General features: G+C 37.5%; 1 pseudogene; it reads right to left on the bottom strand.

The window, feature by feature from the left end:
* Window positions 1–1,179: 1,179 nt before the first annotated feature.
* LOC110098231 overlaps window positions 1,180–17,508 on the bottom strand; it is a 26,335-nt pseudogene continuing 10,006 nt past the window's right edge.

Here is a 17,508-nt window from a genome sequence, read left to right as displayed (position 1 = left end):
ATTTTCCGGCAAGGGATGCTGAGTTGATGGTAAGGATTATAACGGCAGTAGATTTTCCGGTGAGCCGCTTTCCTGATTTTGGAGCTTCGTGTTCTTTTTTGAATTTTTGCTACGAACTTATTCGTTAAACTGGATATGCAATTATTGGTTAATTTACTTTTTGTCTTCTGGGATCCTGATGAAGCCCAATATCTGAGATGATGCTGATATTTTGCTTTTTTGAATTTAACTTCATTATCGTTCTTCTTATTCCAACTAAAGTAGGCTTTGAATCCTTCTTCGCATTGAATTTTTCTCGAGTGTGATATGAGGCGTCTTTTTGTTTAATGTTTAACCCATGCTACTACAAATCTATCACTGTTTTCTCTTATTCTTTCACATTAAAGGGCTACAAGTAGGATTGAGGAAATCTTGTAAATTCATATTTAGTCAATCCAGAGGCTTAAATTCTTAAATTTGTTTGGAATGACAGATGATAAATTTGATTTAAGGCTTCTATTAGGAAAACTTTCTTATTGCCTATAATCTCTTTCCCAACCATTCCATGTGTAAATGTCCCTTTAGCATTGTTTATACTAAAGTCCAAAACCATATTGTAGTTGTGGTTGTTTTACCCAAATGCAAGAGCAAATCAACAGCAGCACAAGCTGATGCGTGTCGTTGTCATCACACATTCAACCCGGGTGAGCTTGTCTTAGTCCAATTACGTCATGAAAATTTTTCTCCAGGTACATACTCCAAACTGAGCAAAAGAAAAATTTGATTTGTCTATATTCTAAAGAAAATCAATGACAATACTTACATCATGGATCTCCCATCCCACCTCAACACCTCTTCAACTTTCAATGTATCTGATATCTACCTATATTTTCCATCGGATGATGCTCACGTCTTCTCTAACTCAATTGAATCCAGTTCTTCATATGTAGGGGACACTTGATGCAGTGCATTATATGAATACCGCCAGTATATCATATCGTTAGAGATCATAAATTCAACATTTACTTATGTTGTGTGAGCTTATGAGTAAATTCACTCTGAATTATTAACTAGAAACCGTCAGATAGTGCAGAAATATCCTTCTTCTTTTTGAACTAGCATCCATTGGAATACGCACTTCTAAACTACATACACTTAATGCTACAAAACTTATAAAAGGATGAAATAGGTACATTGGAATCTCAAATACTTAGCTTGATAATTATAATACAAAGATTACTAAACAAACTTAGCATAACTCCTACATTTTGTTAATTGCTCCAAAAGTAAGCAAAATGAAAAGCTTGATTCTGAATTCAAAAAACAGCACACAAACTCTATCAGCCAATCAACTCTGGGACAGAAACTTCTGCTCCTTATTGCTCTCATTACTTGACTCCCACTGGTACTAAGCTTAATTTCAACCTGCAAAATTATAAATCAATTAGAAGACATATAAATCAACTACTTCCAATCACTACTTTAAGTCTTTAACCTATCAGGTACAATGGTTTCGTTGATTTATTAGCAGTTCTCAGACCAAGATTTATTTAGCTATGACTTTTTAGAACATACTTGCCTTCTTTTACTGCAACAAAATCAAATCTACATCAAGTTCTACTCAATTTGACCGTTGCTTGGCCCATTTGAATATTCATTAGAAAATTTATCAAAATATCACTTCTATTTAACACAAAATGCAAAAAGATATTTAAAAGACATAAATATGTGCCACGAGCAGTCTTTGTTTAGGAGCGAGAGAGGAGCAAATAGGAAAATGAAAGCCGTACTCGAGGTCGTGAGTCATGAGAGAGGAGCAAATGGGAAAACGAAGCAGACCGTTTGGGTTGAGGGAAGCAAGCCGTTTTGGGACGGTCTCCAATTGGGCTTGTGCACGTGAAAAAAGAGTTGTGTTCTTAATAGGCCTTATCTATAAGTTTAAGTTTTTTCGTTGAAATTTTTATTGTCTACTAGCATATCAAGCACTACTTTGATCTCTTTTGGTTCATACCTTGTAATAAGTGGTATCAGAGTTGATGGTTCAATTAAGATCAAATAAGTTCCAAGTAACATTTGGTTTCAATTGATCTTGTCAACCTCTAACATGATTGTTAGGTTAAAAAACAGGGGACTTTTTTACTGCAGGTGATTAAATTAGCTCCCGGTATATGATTATTGAAGGTGTTTAAAAAAAATGAATTGAGGGATAGTGATAGCCAATTTGGAGGACTCACGTGCAAGAGAAGATTTTTGAGATCCACATTGGAGAAGAAAATACATTAAAATTTAGTTTAAGAGTTCAATTTATAATTATAGTTGTAGTGGCCTTGATCAATTGACTCAAACTTCTAGGTTAATAGGAGTCCATCTAGTAGTGTATAGGGCTTAATTTAAGCTCCCTGTAGTTAAACTTAAACATCAGGTTAAACAAATATTGTTTGAATCTCCGTTCATGTAATCACATATTGTATTGAAAACTGGAAAGACTTGTATAAGTTATACTTCTTCATTCCAAAATGTTGTAACTTATATTTCTCACAATTATTTGTCATATAGAACCATAATCAATTAAGGCTTTATTAGAAGCCAGGATCCTTGGCAGATACACTAAGCAAGAGGCTACATTTCTACACAAATATTGTATCACTATTTTAGCTTAATTGCATGGCAAAGCATAAGAATATGGATAGGGAAATAAAACTCGCATATTAAAGACTGTTCAGTCAAACATAATTGACGATGCATGGTGATACGAACAAAGCTAGAATATGATATTATTTCAGGTGGTTCCTCACATCTTTTTTGAACTAAGTAGAAAAACTGGTGTTGCAAAATCTTTCTTGAAATTATAGTAGTGGGAGAAACTGCTTACCTCTATTTATACGTCTATTTGTAACATCATAACTGCTTATGTAATCTATTGAACCACTGGAAATTATATCTGTAGCTGTGGCGCCAAGCTCATAACCAAATGAATTGGATCTATCAAGTTCATTTAATCCTGAGTGCCAAGAAAGATCTCCATAAATTGAACCACTTCCATATGAATCCATATAGTTTCTTGTAGCTGTAAAAGAAGTACTAATTAAGAGAGCCAATGTCATTACTCCTTGCATAACTATCACTAGAAAAACCAAAAGTATCATCCACAGTCCCATAGCTCAGATTTCTTATAGTAAAGTCAGAACCACTGCACATAGCATGAGCCATAGGAGAGGAAGATAAATCCTGCCATCCGATATTATTGTTGTCGAAGCCATCCATGCTCCCTCTTCCAGAGGCTGCGAAGGAATTTGCACTTGCAGGAATAATATTATAGTCACCATTGTCCAATAGATTAAGAGCTGTTGAATCAAAAGATGGACCAGGATTACTACTAACTGCACTGTAACCAATAAAGACAGCAAATCTAGTTGCATTCCCACTATATTAAGGGCTTAAGGCTTGTCCATAACCAATATTGCTACTTAAATTTAAGTTGAAAGGGGACCCGTTCCGACCTCCGATCACCGGCCCAAAGCTACCGAGAGAGATTGTATTGTTCCCCTGACCATATACATTAAGAGAATTGTTGAGTCTATTCAAGCCATAGTTAGTAGGTCCTAGGGATAATTCTTTTGGGATAGCTCTTTTGACCTCCACCATCTTTCCATTTAGTTCATGAAAGGCTTTGTACAAAACTCTTTCAAAAACATCTTCAGAATTGAAAGTTATAAACCAAATCCTCTTGGCCTTTGAGTGTTATGATCATGCATTACAACAACATCTGTGATGGCCCCAAACCTTTCGAAGTACTTGTTGAAGTCTGCTTCTGTTATATTGGACGGAAGGCCTCCCACAAATATTTTTTTGGCACGGCTAGGACCAGGTGAACCATGGAGGCTATTGTTGTTTCTATTAAGTAATATGCGTTGATCATCCCTTGGAATAGCTTTCTTAGCTTCAACCTGCTATGCATTATTATAAGTAGAATCACAATGAACCCGTATAAAACAATATATGCATGCAATTTTAAAGTGTAGAATAAAAGATATTGTTGGGATTGATGCCCAGGATTGATTGCGCTAAGGGATCAATGCTAAGGAACGACTGTACTGCGCGATCGACTGCGAGATCAATGCTTGGGTTCAATGTCTCTGCGGGATCAACGATCAAATCGACCGCGAAATCGACGTCTTATTAGACTGCGTTGCGCTGCGGTCGAAGCTACGAATGAAGGTTGGAAGGCGGTGTTACTGTGGAATCAACGTCGGAATCGATGTCGGGTTCACAATAACAGAGATCATAAAGTATCACAAGCAAAACCATGTAACTTTTTATTTTTTGAAGAATATTATATATATATAAACATCTCTTGAAATTAATAGCATATCTTCCATGATCTCTCAAAGTCAATAACGATTATTAATGTCTATGTAATGAAGAAAGATGTAAAACAAGAAGATTCATATAAGTATAACAACAAACAAGATATAGAAAAATTCTCACCTTTTTTCCACAAATTACAGCTTCAGCCTCTCCCTTGATAATCATATATCTTGTACCCCCAAGATGTAAACCAGTGGGTGCATTGAAGTCATTCGTTATAGCATAGATTTCATTAGGCTTGAACTGCAAATACGAAATAGTATTATGTAATATTAACCATCTATATATATGGATGATTTAAATATAATTATTAACATGACAATAAAGTCATCTCATTTTAATAAATCTAAAACAAAATAATTTAATTTAGGATTAAAATTGTTTGAGTATTACCAATGGTGGAATTATGAGGTGGTTGAGGGGAGAGCTATGTGCCCAAACGCTGCCATCGTGGCCAATTGTGGTCGCCGCCGTAAGTCGCTGGCCCTCATTGTCGAAAATCAAGTGCTCGTCGACATGCGTTTTCTTTTCTTTTTAGAAAAATTTGTCTGTCAATCGTTATTTTTTTTTAAATAAATCTAGTTATTTTTTAAGAAATATTCATAATAATATTTATGTGTTTTTAATTTTTTTTTTTAAAAAAAAAAAAAACACACACACACACTAGGGCCATCGCTCGCTAGAACCACGGGTATTCATTGTTGCCTTCCATTTGTGCTTAATGCCGTATTTAATAAAATAAAAATAATGCTTATTTAGGATATCAAATATATTTTTAGTTTTTATTAAAATAAACAATGTTCGATATAAATTGGTTCGTAGATGATAATTGACCCTAATATCATATATTTGGCACGGTAGAGCTAGAAAATTGAGTGAGTATGAAAAAGCTATGTTTTTTTTTTTTGAAGAAAATGCCAAATTGCATTAAAACCAAAAAACAAAGAAGTTATTACAAACTACTAAGTGATAAAAATCTTATCACAATCCTCCTCTAACAATTGAAGAAACATAGGAGGAATAATATTGCAAACCAACTCTTCCCAACAAAAATCACCTTGTAAAGCATGATTAGCACAAAAATTAGCTAATTTATTGCAGTTTCTATTTGCAAAATGAAAAAGAAACTTACCAAATCCATCCAAGAATGAAATATCTTCCATTCCTTCATTTGGATCACTCCGACTCTTTTGATCCACTACCTTTTGAAGATGCTTAATAACATTGATGTTGTCGCTTTCTACCAAGATTCCTTTAGCATCCAACATCCACTCCATGATGATCATCTTCAAGGACCGAAAAGCCATCAACTCCAAAGTACCGCTATCCCAATGGGTGCAAGAGACTCCAAAAGCAAGCAAAAATCTTCCTTTAGAATCTCTAAAAATTCCACCAATTCCATCAACATAAGACTTTGTTAAAGATGCATCAATGTTGACTTTAATCCATCCTGGGGGAGGAGGGTGCCAAGATGAAGACAGCTGATTCAGCTGGTTAACACCCCAGTGATCCACAAATAGATTAGTGTCGGCATTGGAAGCAAAGCTAATAGAATTAGCAGCTAAAGTATTCAAGCTTAGCTCACGGTCACCATGCTTAATCAGATTTCTGCTTTTCCATGACCAATAAATCATAGAGCAATAAAGTTTTGCTATAAAACTATTTTCCACTGATAACCGTTTCAATTTGTTTTTGCAATCTCTAGTTGAATTAAACATTGGAACCGGAAATCCCCAATCTCTTAGAACAACTGAAATTTGCTTAATTTTCGAGCATAGAACCATCACATGTTCTAAGTTTTCCTCTCCATTGCATCCTCTAGGACATGAATCGTGCCCCAACAGCCTCCGGTACATTAAAAATGCATTAGTGGGTAATGCATTGTTAAAAAGTCTCCACCAAAAGCATTCCACTCTAGAATTAAGTTTCAGATTTTTTAACCAACCTCCATAATCAACTTCCACCCTCTCTATTTCCAACGAAGAAGAAGCCAAACCCGTAATACTCCTACCTGAAAAATTGTGAATCAATTCTAAAGTATCTTCAGCATTTCCAGGATAAATTTGCACTTGAAGAATAACTTCAATCAAAGAATTCCCAAAGAATTCCTGTAGGAGATCTTCATTCCACACTCCTTCATTAATAAAGTAATCAAGTGACTAAAACTCAAAATTCCCCACTGCAATATAAGTAGGCCACTTATCCAAACTTTTATCAAAAATCCACACATCTTTAAAGATGTTAATAGATTTACCGTTAGCAACCTTCCATCTAGAGATCCGGTTCAGAAATTGTGCTCCATTAGCTACTAATTTCCAGGCTACAGAACAGTTTCTCGGGCCAGATTTTTCCCAAAATTTCAGTCCATACTTTGCCATTAAGGTTTTATTCAGTAATGAATCCTCTTTTTTCATGAAACTCCAAGCAAACTTAGTTCTTAAAGGACCGGCTATATTGACCAAAGAATGTATGCCTTGACCCCCTTCCTTCCAACTTTTGCACAAGTTGTTCCAAGCCACATAATGTAAGCCGTGACTACCACCTTGTTTATCCCAAATAAAACTCCTACAAGCTTTGTCCAACTCTTTTAAGATATTCATTGGAATTAAAGAATGAGTAGCCATAAAAATCGGTAACGAAGCTATTACTGATTTAACTAAAACAAATCTTCCGGCCAAAGAAATAGATTTCTTGCCCCAAACATTAAGTTTGGCAGCAGCTTTTTCTAAAATGAAATTAAAATCTGTAGACACCAATCTCCAAAGAGCCATCTTGACCCCAAGATAATTGAATTCCTTCACAGTTTTAAACCCCCAAAGCTTAGCAATAGCTTTCCTTCTATTTTTTTTGACAGATTTTCCAAAAAGGATCATTGATTTTTTCTCGTTTACTTTCTGTCCAGTTCGGCTACTAAAATCTTCAATAATCCTTTTGAATTTCTTCATGCATTTAAGCTTTACTTCTGAGAATAAAAGAACATCATCTGCATACAGTAAATGTGAAATTCTTGGAGCGTTTGGAGAGATTTTAATACCCAATTTCCTTCCTCTTTGACTCAAATCATCAGACAAAATCTGAGCACACAGAATGAATAAGTACGGAGACAGAGGACACCCCTGTCTAAATCCGCTTTTGGCTTTGATCCCATCTGACATCTTACCATTAATCAAAATAAAAAATTCAGGATTCTCTACACATTCCATAAGTAGTTTGATAAAACTACTAGGAAAACCATACCGGTTCAAAACTTTCCTTAAAGTTCCCCATGCCATGCTATCATAAGCTTGTTCCATATCAAGCTTAATAGAGACCAATCCTTTACTAAATTTAGAGAATCTGAGCTTATTGAAAAGTTCATGGCTTAGCAAAATATGAGAAGATAAGGATCTACCTTTAATAAAAGTTGTTTGCTCTTCAGAAATGAGACCATTAATCACCTTCAAAAGTCGGTTCAGCAACATCTTGGCTATGACTTTGTATAAAGTACAACATAGACTGATAGGTCGGAAGTTTGTAGGAGATACCGGGTGTACCGCTTTAGGAATAAGAACTACTAGAGCCTCTTTCCAATGCGGATCAAGTCTTCCCGTGATGTAGAACGGGTAGGAGGAGATGCTCGGGAGAGGGTCTCCTCGCCCAACTCTAAGGGAATTTGATTTCTTTGCCCAAAATCTAAGATTCTTCTCAGGTTTTCTCTTGGTTTGATAGAGGTTGCAAGCTCCAAAATTTGAGGACAAATTCAGCTTTTGTTTCGTCTCAAAAACTGCAACAATTCCTTTACAGGAAGTCTGAAATATCTCAGATTTTTCTCTCCGAAATCTGAGAGGAAATCTTGCTCTCGGTGTGGGGAAGAAAGAACTAGCAGGAGCAAAAAGTTCTGGCAGCAGACTGGGAGTGCAGGAGAAATAGGAATTTGGAGAAGGAAAACCCAGTAAAATTACTAGGGAGGGATGCGGGCAAGTGTGACCAGATTTTGGATGGTTGTTTCCCGCTTGAAGTGGGCTGAATTTTGGGCCCAGAAAATTGAGATGGGGAAAGAATAAGTGATCCCATCTAGCCCCGGTGAAACAAGAGAATTGTTCTTCTGAATAACCGATTCTAATTCAGAGTAATTAAAGTCCTCCTGAAGCAACCGTTTGTCTGATTCATTTAAGAAATTAATACCAGATGGCCATCTATCCAAACAACATGATCGTTCCTTCCATTTGGTACCAAAAAATTTCAATATTATCTCTTCAATTTTTGAATGTTCTTCAACCAAATTCCCTTCTTCATTCTTCAACTGCCGGATTAAATTCCCCACTCTTCTTCCACTGGCAAAAGAATGAAAAAAATTGGAATTCATGTCATTATTTTGGATGAACCTCACTTTTGCCCTTTGTCTCCACCAAGTGTTGATCCTAGCCAAAGTCACATTAAACTCCTGAATTTTTGCTCTCAACACTAGAACTTTTTCATTGGACAAAGCACATACATTAGATTCTTCCAATTGTAGGATCGAAATATCCTGTTTCAATTTTTCTTTCAGCTCCATGAAGTTCTTCAGTTTTGATTTACTCCAATAGTGAAGAGCCCTTAACACCCTTTTACACTTCAAATTAACCACCTCCATAGCATCTCCTTGCACTGGCTTGCTCCAGATTTTCCTCACTATAGCTTTAGAAGCCGGGTATGAAGCCCAAACATCCTCATATCTAAAAATTCTGCAGTTTTGTAACTTTTCATTCAAAATCCTAAGAATTATCGGGCAGTGATCTGACCCAATTCTCTCCAAGTTTCTAACAGCAGCATTTTGTATCTCATATAATGCTTTGGAATTCAAAAGACATCGATCAAGCCTTTCAAGGATACGAACATTTCCTTTTTTATTGTTACACCATGTAAATTTTGGTCCTATCATCCCAACATCATGAAGATCCATATTTGACATGAATGCTTTCATTTCTTGAGGTCCATGAGAGAATGAAAACTTCTTTCCACCCCTTTTTTCGTCTTGAGATAATATACAGTTGAAATCCCCACCTACAACCATAGGTAATTCCAAATCATCACAGCCTTCTAATTGATTCCACAACCTCCTTCTAGATTGAAAATTTTTATTCCCGTAAACAGTTGATACCACCCAAGTGCCTTTATTCATAATACTCAACTTTCCACTAACACATTGTGGAGAATCATCAATTAAGGAAAAACTTGCCACATTAGTATTCCACATAACAATTATACCTCCAGAAGCACCATTAGAGGGATGCATAAAAAAATCCCATTCATCACCCAATAAATTGTTCATCTCCACTTTATCATAAGAAGAAATTTTAGTTTCCACCACCCCAACAAAAAAAACATCCCAGGTTTTCACAAACTCCTTCAAATAGAGAGAAGCCTCTCTTTTATTGGCTCCTCTACAATTCCAAAATGCAACAGACGTCATTTTGGATTAGAAGTGGGAATGAACCCACTCCTACCTTTATGTATTACCTCAGATTTCTTCTTTGAAGAATTATTCAAATGCCCCAGACGTTTGAGTTCCTTCATCAGCTTTGGATTTTGAGTTACAGATCCAGAATTCTCTAAGCACGGAATCACCAGATTTTGAGTAGTTTCCGAAATCTTATTGCTGGGTCTGGACATAGTCATAAGATCTTCAGTATCTGCACCGTTAACTCTAGCAATTTCTCCTTCTTCTAGTCCCTGTTCAACAACAGAAGACAAAATTGAAACCTCCTCATTACTGTTATCCTCCAACAATTTGAATTTGTTGTGTGATTCAGGCAAGACTTCATTGAAATAAGAATTGTTCAGTCCAACTCCATTACTGTTAATAGCCTCTTTAACTCCTTTTTCATCATATTTCAACTCCTGGAGATTTTCAACAACTGGATTAGCATCAGACTCAGCAGCTCCATTAATTGAAGAAAATTTTGGATTAGGCTTCCCTCCAGGCAAGCTTTTTTTAGCAACCCATTATTCCTTCCGACTTTTATTTTCGTGCTTAAATTTTGAAGAGAAAATAGCCCTTCTACTTTTTTTGTGGTTCACATGGATCCACGGCCCATAATTACAGTCTTCAACAGGAAATTTAATCCTAGAATCTTCAGAGCACCCTTCTTTAATAACTGGATCCGCACCTTTATTAGGATTTAATTCCTTCTCCTTGCAATCATTACTGAGGTGTCCAATCTTCCCACAAGAAAAGCAAAAAGATGAGATTTTCTCATACTCAACTTTTTGGAAGAACCTTCCATCAAGTCCATCAACCCAAACACCCAATGGTAATTGTTTGTCTAGTTCTAACCGAACACAAACTCTGGCGAACTCTCTCCTTCCCCATTGAAACATTTCACCATCAATAAGCATTGGGGAACCAATCAATGATGCAATTCTAGCAACGTTAATTTCATCCCAACAGTAAAGTGGAAGGTTCGGCAATCTCACCCAAACCGGTGAAGTTAAACCCTTTAATGAAGAGGTTGAGAATTTAGAACTCCACTTATCAATCCCAATTATGTGTCCATTAACGAACCATGGACCTCCAGAAATAACCTTCTCCACAACCTCTTTAGAGAAAAAAGAACACAACATCCATCCTGAGCCAAGAATCGTCAAGTGAAACTTCCCAAACTGCGACCATTGACGTCTCAATTCTGCCGAAATTACTTGAATTGGAATTACCTTCCCAAAAACTTTCACCACAATAGAATTCTGTAGTTTCTCAGAATTTTCAATAATCTTTGGCTCATACAGTTGAACAGCTATCCCATCTTCAGATAAAATTGATTCAGCTAAAGGCAAATCAACTTTGATGTGTTGACGTTTAACCCAAGGGTTTTGCACCACTTGAGCAGATTCAGAATCCTTTTGGGCATTCTCACAAACATTCAAAACACTGGATTCTTCATTATGAACTGAAAGACCTCCCTTAACATTATTCGCAAATCGATTAACGAAAATCTTCATTCCAGACGATGAAGAATCGTGATCATGTGCTTTCACTTTGATAATTGACGACGGAGATTCAACACAAGTATCACCTACCACCTGCTTTCCCTTTCCAATGGCAGGAGAAGAAATCTTGATCGGCTCTGCAAACGGTTCTTTGATAATCAAAGCATCATTACCGCACTTTGTTTTGATATTACCAAGAACACCTGTAAACGATCCTTGCAACGGAGGAAAATCATGATCAGAAGTATCGACAACAATCCGACCACCGGAGAAGGAGGCCGATTGGCCGGTCATCGGCTCCGCCGATACCGCCAAGCCAACGGAAATTCAAAAAGAAACTTTCTCTCCCTAGAAAACCAGACATTCTTCATTATGAAAAAGCTATGTTATCTCAAAAGAATAGCTCAATAATATCAAATGACTAGTTTAAAAAAAGAAGAAGAAGAATAAGAGAATATGATATATGATGTGACTATTATAATTTGACATTGACATGTGGACTAACTGAATGTTGTACATGTGGATCCTTACTTCTAAGGTAGCCCCCTCTTCTCAGATGAGTATTCGAGGCCAGTGCCTTTGACAAGTCATCAAGAACTAGGTCATAGGGCAAGTTTGTGTGTGCAAGTCCTTAGGAATAAGTGACGAGTTCCAATGAATGAGCACCAAGTACCCCATGAGTGAGGGACGAGTCACTTGGATGCTGGTAGTTATAAACCTAAGACGATTTCCATCAATAATAGTTAGAGGCTTTAGAGGTGTGTTACTGCTCTGCGGAGAGTGGTCGTTTGACTACGAGTTGGCTTGTTGCTTCCCTTTTCTCCCTTGCCTGGCCTGTTATGGCCTTAAATATGGTTTCATAAGGAGGGCAGAGACCTTAACCACATATTAGGCTATTATTCAACTGTACTCATGTTTGGCCTGAATTTTGAGATGAAAATAATATTGAAGTTGCATGTATCAAGAGACTTGTCGGAATCCTTAGTGGCATTGTTTAGACTTTAGAGGACAAAGAACAAAATATCTCCTACTATGAACATGTAAGATAAAGACAAACTATAAGATGAAGAATGAACACAACTTCAATTTTAAGTAGAAAATCGTAAAGAGGACTACACACATGTTGAAATTTACTTGATCAAACCCATTCTTTATTATAACACCTAAATCATCCGCTCTCATTCTGAGGCGACTCTTCCGCTCGTTCCGCTCTAGGGCTTGCCTCCGGGGCGTTCCCCTGGCGGTGTCCACTGCTGTTTCGATCAGGAAAGTTTTCCTTTCCCTTTCTCTTACGTTCTTGGATCATTTCGTGTTGTTTCATTTTTATTTTCCAGCCGTTTGTGGCAGTAATGGTGCCGAAGCACCTATTGGACTCTAGTTTTTTGTCTGGTTCCAATTATTCACATTCTTTTGCTGAAGCCTTAGCTGGTTCTCCATCTAATGTGCATTTCCCGGAGCTTAAGTCTTCGTCCTGTCACGATCTGCCCTCTCTGTGGATCTCTGAGGAAGAAATTCGGACCCTTGCTACTCCTTTCCAGTTTTCACTTGTCAATTTTTTTCCGTCTCAGCGGCCTAGTCTAGACTCTATAAGGAATTTTGTTTATCAATCTGAATCTTAACGCTAATTTTTCGGTTACTCTGCTCGATTCTACGCATATCTTGGTTAAACTTTCGAATGACATAGATTATAGCCAGGTTTTCAGCCATCGATCATACCTAGTTTACAATTCTTATATGAAATTAACTAAATGGTATCCTTCTTTGGATATTAGTGTTGAATGTCATGTTATTCCAATTTGGATCTCTTTCCCCAGTCTCCGACCTCACTCTTTAATCCAAGGATTCTTCATGCGTTAGGGTCGATTTTTGGTCATCCGCTTAAGGTCGACTCTGCCACTTCTTTGGGCTCTAGACATTCTATTGTGAGAGTCTTGGTTGAGATTGATATCACGAAAATTTTTTCGGACAAAGTGTGGGTTGGTCTTGAGAAGCTCAGTTATATCCAACTTGTTGAAATGGAAGTGTTTCCCCCTTTTTGTGTTCATTGTCAGTCTATTGGACAAGTTAAAGGGAACGTTAGACTAAATCTGCTGTCCCGTTTACTGTACCCATGGTTTAAAATTGCGCAATATGAGGCTCGCCTTGAGGCCCGCCTTTGCGCAATTCCAGTAAAAAACGCCTCGATGCTTACGCCTCGAGTTTTTTTAATGAGGCTTACGCCTCAACTTGGTTGAGGCCCGCCTGGCCTCACTGGCATGAGGCTTGCGCCTCACACTATATATATTAAAACTTACATAAATCTTGAAATACCCGACATTGGACTCTATAGGAGAGGAGGAAGGGGAGAGAACAGTTCATCATAATGATGATTCAAATGAAGAACCCCTTAGTGATAACAGTGTTGATGACTTATGAATTCTTATGTGATATGTCATTGCTATTTATTTTTGGAAATTGGAATTATATGTTAATGAAAAGAATACTAGGATTTGGGAAAGATAGAATTTTGAGTTGAACTATATTTCATGTTGTCTTATTATTGAGATATTTTGATTTCACTTCATATCTTATGTTTTTTTATTTTTTATATTATTCACTCATTAGTATATGAAAATTTTATCATTTTATATTTACGCAATCTTTTGATTTTGAGGCTTATGCCTCAAAACGCCTTGAGGCTTACGCCTCGCCTCACGAATGAAAAACGCCTCAATACCCGAATACGCAATTTTAAACATTGACTGTACCTGTTAAGCCTTCTTGTTATGTTAAGGTTTTTGATAAGGGGGAGGCTGCTGGGGTTGTTGAGCTTGGGTCTGGGGATGTTTCCTTGGTTAATTCTCCTGCTGTCAAGAATTTGGAATTAATGTCGGACCGTATTTTTCTCTCGGGCGGGTTCCCTCTCTGTGGATCTCTGAGGAAGAAATTCGGGCCCTTGCTGCTCATTTCCAGTTTTCATTGTCAATTTTTTTCCGTCTCATCGGCTTAGTCTAGACTCTATAAGGAATTTTTTTTATCAATCTGAATCTTATCGCTGATTTTTCGGTTACTCTGCTCGATTCTACGCACTCTGCTCGATTCTACGCATATCTTGGTTAAACTTTCGAATGACATAGATTATAGCCGGGTTTTCAGCCATCGATCATACCTAGTTTATAATTCTTATATGAAATTAACTAAATGGTATCCTTCTTTGGATATTAGTGTTGAATGCCATGTTATTCCAATTTGGATCTCTTTCCCCGGTCTCCGACCTCACTCTTTAATCCAAGGATTCTTCATGCGTTATGGTCGATTTTTGGTCATCCGCTTAAGGTCGACTCTACCACTTCTTTGGGCTCTAGAAATTCTATTACGAGAGTCTTGGTTGAGATTGATATCACGAAAAAAATTTCAGACAAAGTGTGGGTTGGTCTTGAGAAGCTCGGTTATATCCAACTTGTTGAAATGGAAGTGTTTCCCCCTTTTTGTGATCATTGTCAGTCTATTGGACATGTTAGGGGGGAATGTCAGGCTAAATCTGCTGCCCGTTTACTGTACCTGTTAAGCCTTTTTGTTATGTTAAGGTTTTTGATAAGGGGGAGGCTGCTGGGATTGTTGAGCTTGGGTCTGGGGATGTTTCCTTGGTTAATTCTCCTGCTGTCAAGAATTTGGAATTAATGTCGGACCGTATTTTTCTCTCGGGCGGGTTAATGATGTTATGGTTGGGGCGGGTGTTTTGCCTTTACCTTTTACTTGTTCTAAGGCTTCTAATGAGCATGATTCATGTAGTAGGGATAATGCTGATGCTGCTCATATTTGTCATCCTGTTGATGTTGTTGTTGGGAGGGGTGATGCGAATGTTGTTGCAATTATGGATCAATTAGCTGAGTTGCCCTGTTCTGCGGATGTGCCTATTCCCACGGATTCCTTTCATGGTTGTCCTCCCTCCGTTACTGTAGAGATTTTGCTATATGGGCCTGTGTTTTCGCCACATGCTTTGGTTGACCCTCTGTTTTGTACTGTTCCGAAATTTTTGGGGGTTGTTTTGAATTCTAAAAATTAGGGTAGGCCTAATTCTAATGAGTAATTGTATTTCTCCTAGGGGTGTTTCTACTCCTATAACTGTGGACGGTTTGAAGGAGAAGAATACTGATTTATGTGAGATTAATAGGGAAGTTGGGTATGAGCTGTCTAGTGGTTCAATCCATGGTGTTTCTCCTCATACTCCAGTGGATTTGGCTGTGGTTGCTTGTGAAGTGGTACATATTGTTTCTTCTCCTACTATTCAGGTGTATGGCCAGCTTGTTGAGGTCCCAGTTAATTTAATTTCTACTAATGCTTTAGCTTCCCATGTGGGTGACAGACCGAGGGGCAGTGTTAGATGGCAAACTGATTGGCTTGAATGCTCATCTTCTTCTAAGGTTGAAGAAGTGGACGCGGGTACTCAGAATGGTATTTTGCAAGATGATCACTTTTGGGTGGGTAAACGTAGAAAGTGGAAATAAAAAAGACGAGTTCTATTTTGGCCATGCGGATTATCTGTTTTGTTTGGGCTATGATGTGGCTCAGGCTCATCACTCTGGATCTATGGCTAGTTGGCAACCTTTGGTGGTGGTTCTTCTGAGCGGTGCTAGCGGTTGGTTGGCTTTTTGGTGGATTATTGCTCACTCACTCCTCTGGTTGGTCCGTGCCTAGATTCAGAGTGATTGGTAGTCTTTGCCTTTACTGAGCCTAGTGGCTTTTTATGCCTATTTTCCTTCTCGATTGAGCTTCTCATTGTTATCTACGTCTATATCCGGTTTCTTTTCCCGGTCTTTCTGCTAGTTTAACCCTTTATGCACTCATTTTATTTTCATAGAATAAGACTACTATCTTTTGGAAAAGAAAAATTATAACACCTAAATCAAAAGTCAAGATATAATGAGAAGGTAAATAATATTTATTTCTGCTCAATTCCTCCATTCAAAAGACAACCAAAGGAGAGGGATTCATATAAGGAGAGGAGAATAACATGAAAAAGAGAAAACGAATAACACAATTGTTCACTTAATTCTTCCTACCAAAACATATAGCCTGAACACAACTATAGCGTCATTGAAGGAAATAAAAGCAAATGAATAAAGAGATAGCCAAATGGTTTGAGATATCCAACTATATCTTTAACTGCAAAGGAAGAACCGAACCATCACGGTGAGTAGTGGCAGAGCTAGAATTTTTTTATAGCGAGGGCTTTTGAGGAAGCAGCAATTATTAAAACAAAGTTGAGTATAAAAACAATCAGAGCAATTGCAAAAACTTCCTGACAATTTCACTAATTTTGATCATATTCATGAAGTTGTCTTTGAGGAAGCAGCAATTATTAAAAGAAAAAAAATGTTATGTCTAATCTTAGGAATAAAGCAAAAAATTCTAAAACACTTAGCTAATTATCTAAATGAATTATCCAAAAGTGTTTTTTTCATAAATGTCTCAATCTCGAGAAATAATAAATCTTGGAAGTTTGGGCGTCAGTTTGTAATCTGATAATGACTTGGCAGAACTCTAGCGTCAGTTGATGGTCTGGCGGAGTTTAGGGACTCAAGTAGTGTCTGGCAAAGGCGAAGACCTCAAGTGGTTGTCCGGTGAAGGTGAGGGCCTCAAGTGGTGATCCGGCGAAGGCGAGGGCCTTAGGTGGTGGTCCAGCGAAGGTGAGGGCCTCAGGTGGTGGTCCAGCGAACTAAGGCGGTGGTTGAGGAGGAGCTTCTTCCTTCTCTTCCTTCTCTTCTTACTTCTTCTCTTCTTCCTTGGATCCCCTTTCAAGAGAAATGATGGGTCTATTTATAGATTTCTGGAGTGGCTTGGCCCGTAAATATATGAGAGATCAAGGGTAAATGGGGAGTGGTTGGATCGATGGCCGATGTTGAATCCCTTGATCATGGACTGTTTGATGGACATTTGAATGTCTTAATGATGTTAGAATTTAGTGATATTGGGCTCATTGGATTCGTCTCGTCGAGCCACTTGATTCGACTATAAGCACTTTATGTTTGGAAACCATTTATTAATCCAAATTTGGTTCAAATTTTCCAACAATGCTTCTAACCCTTGATTTGGACCCGTTTGGACTCGAATTGGGTTGGATTTGTGTCGTTGGGTTTGTATTCTTGTGATGCTAAGTTTGACTATAAGTTTGATGAAATTGGAGTTCGGATGGTCCCAATTTTAATTTCAGAAGTTTCCAACTTGATTTTGCAT

This window comes from Dendrobium catenatum, unplaced genomic scaffold, assembly GCF_001605985.2.
Source record: "Dendrobium catenatum unplaced genomic scaffold, ASM160598v2 fragScaff_scaffold_1061, whole genome shotgun sequence".
Classification (NCBI taxonomy): Eukaryota; Viridiplantae; Streptophyta; class Magnoliopsida; order Asparagales; family Orchidaceae; genus Dendrobium; species Dendrobium catenatum.
Note: the sequence above shows the minus strand (reverse complement) of the source record. Positions and strands in the feature narration are given on the sequence as shown.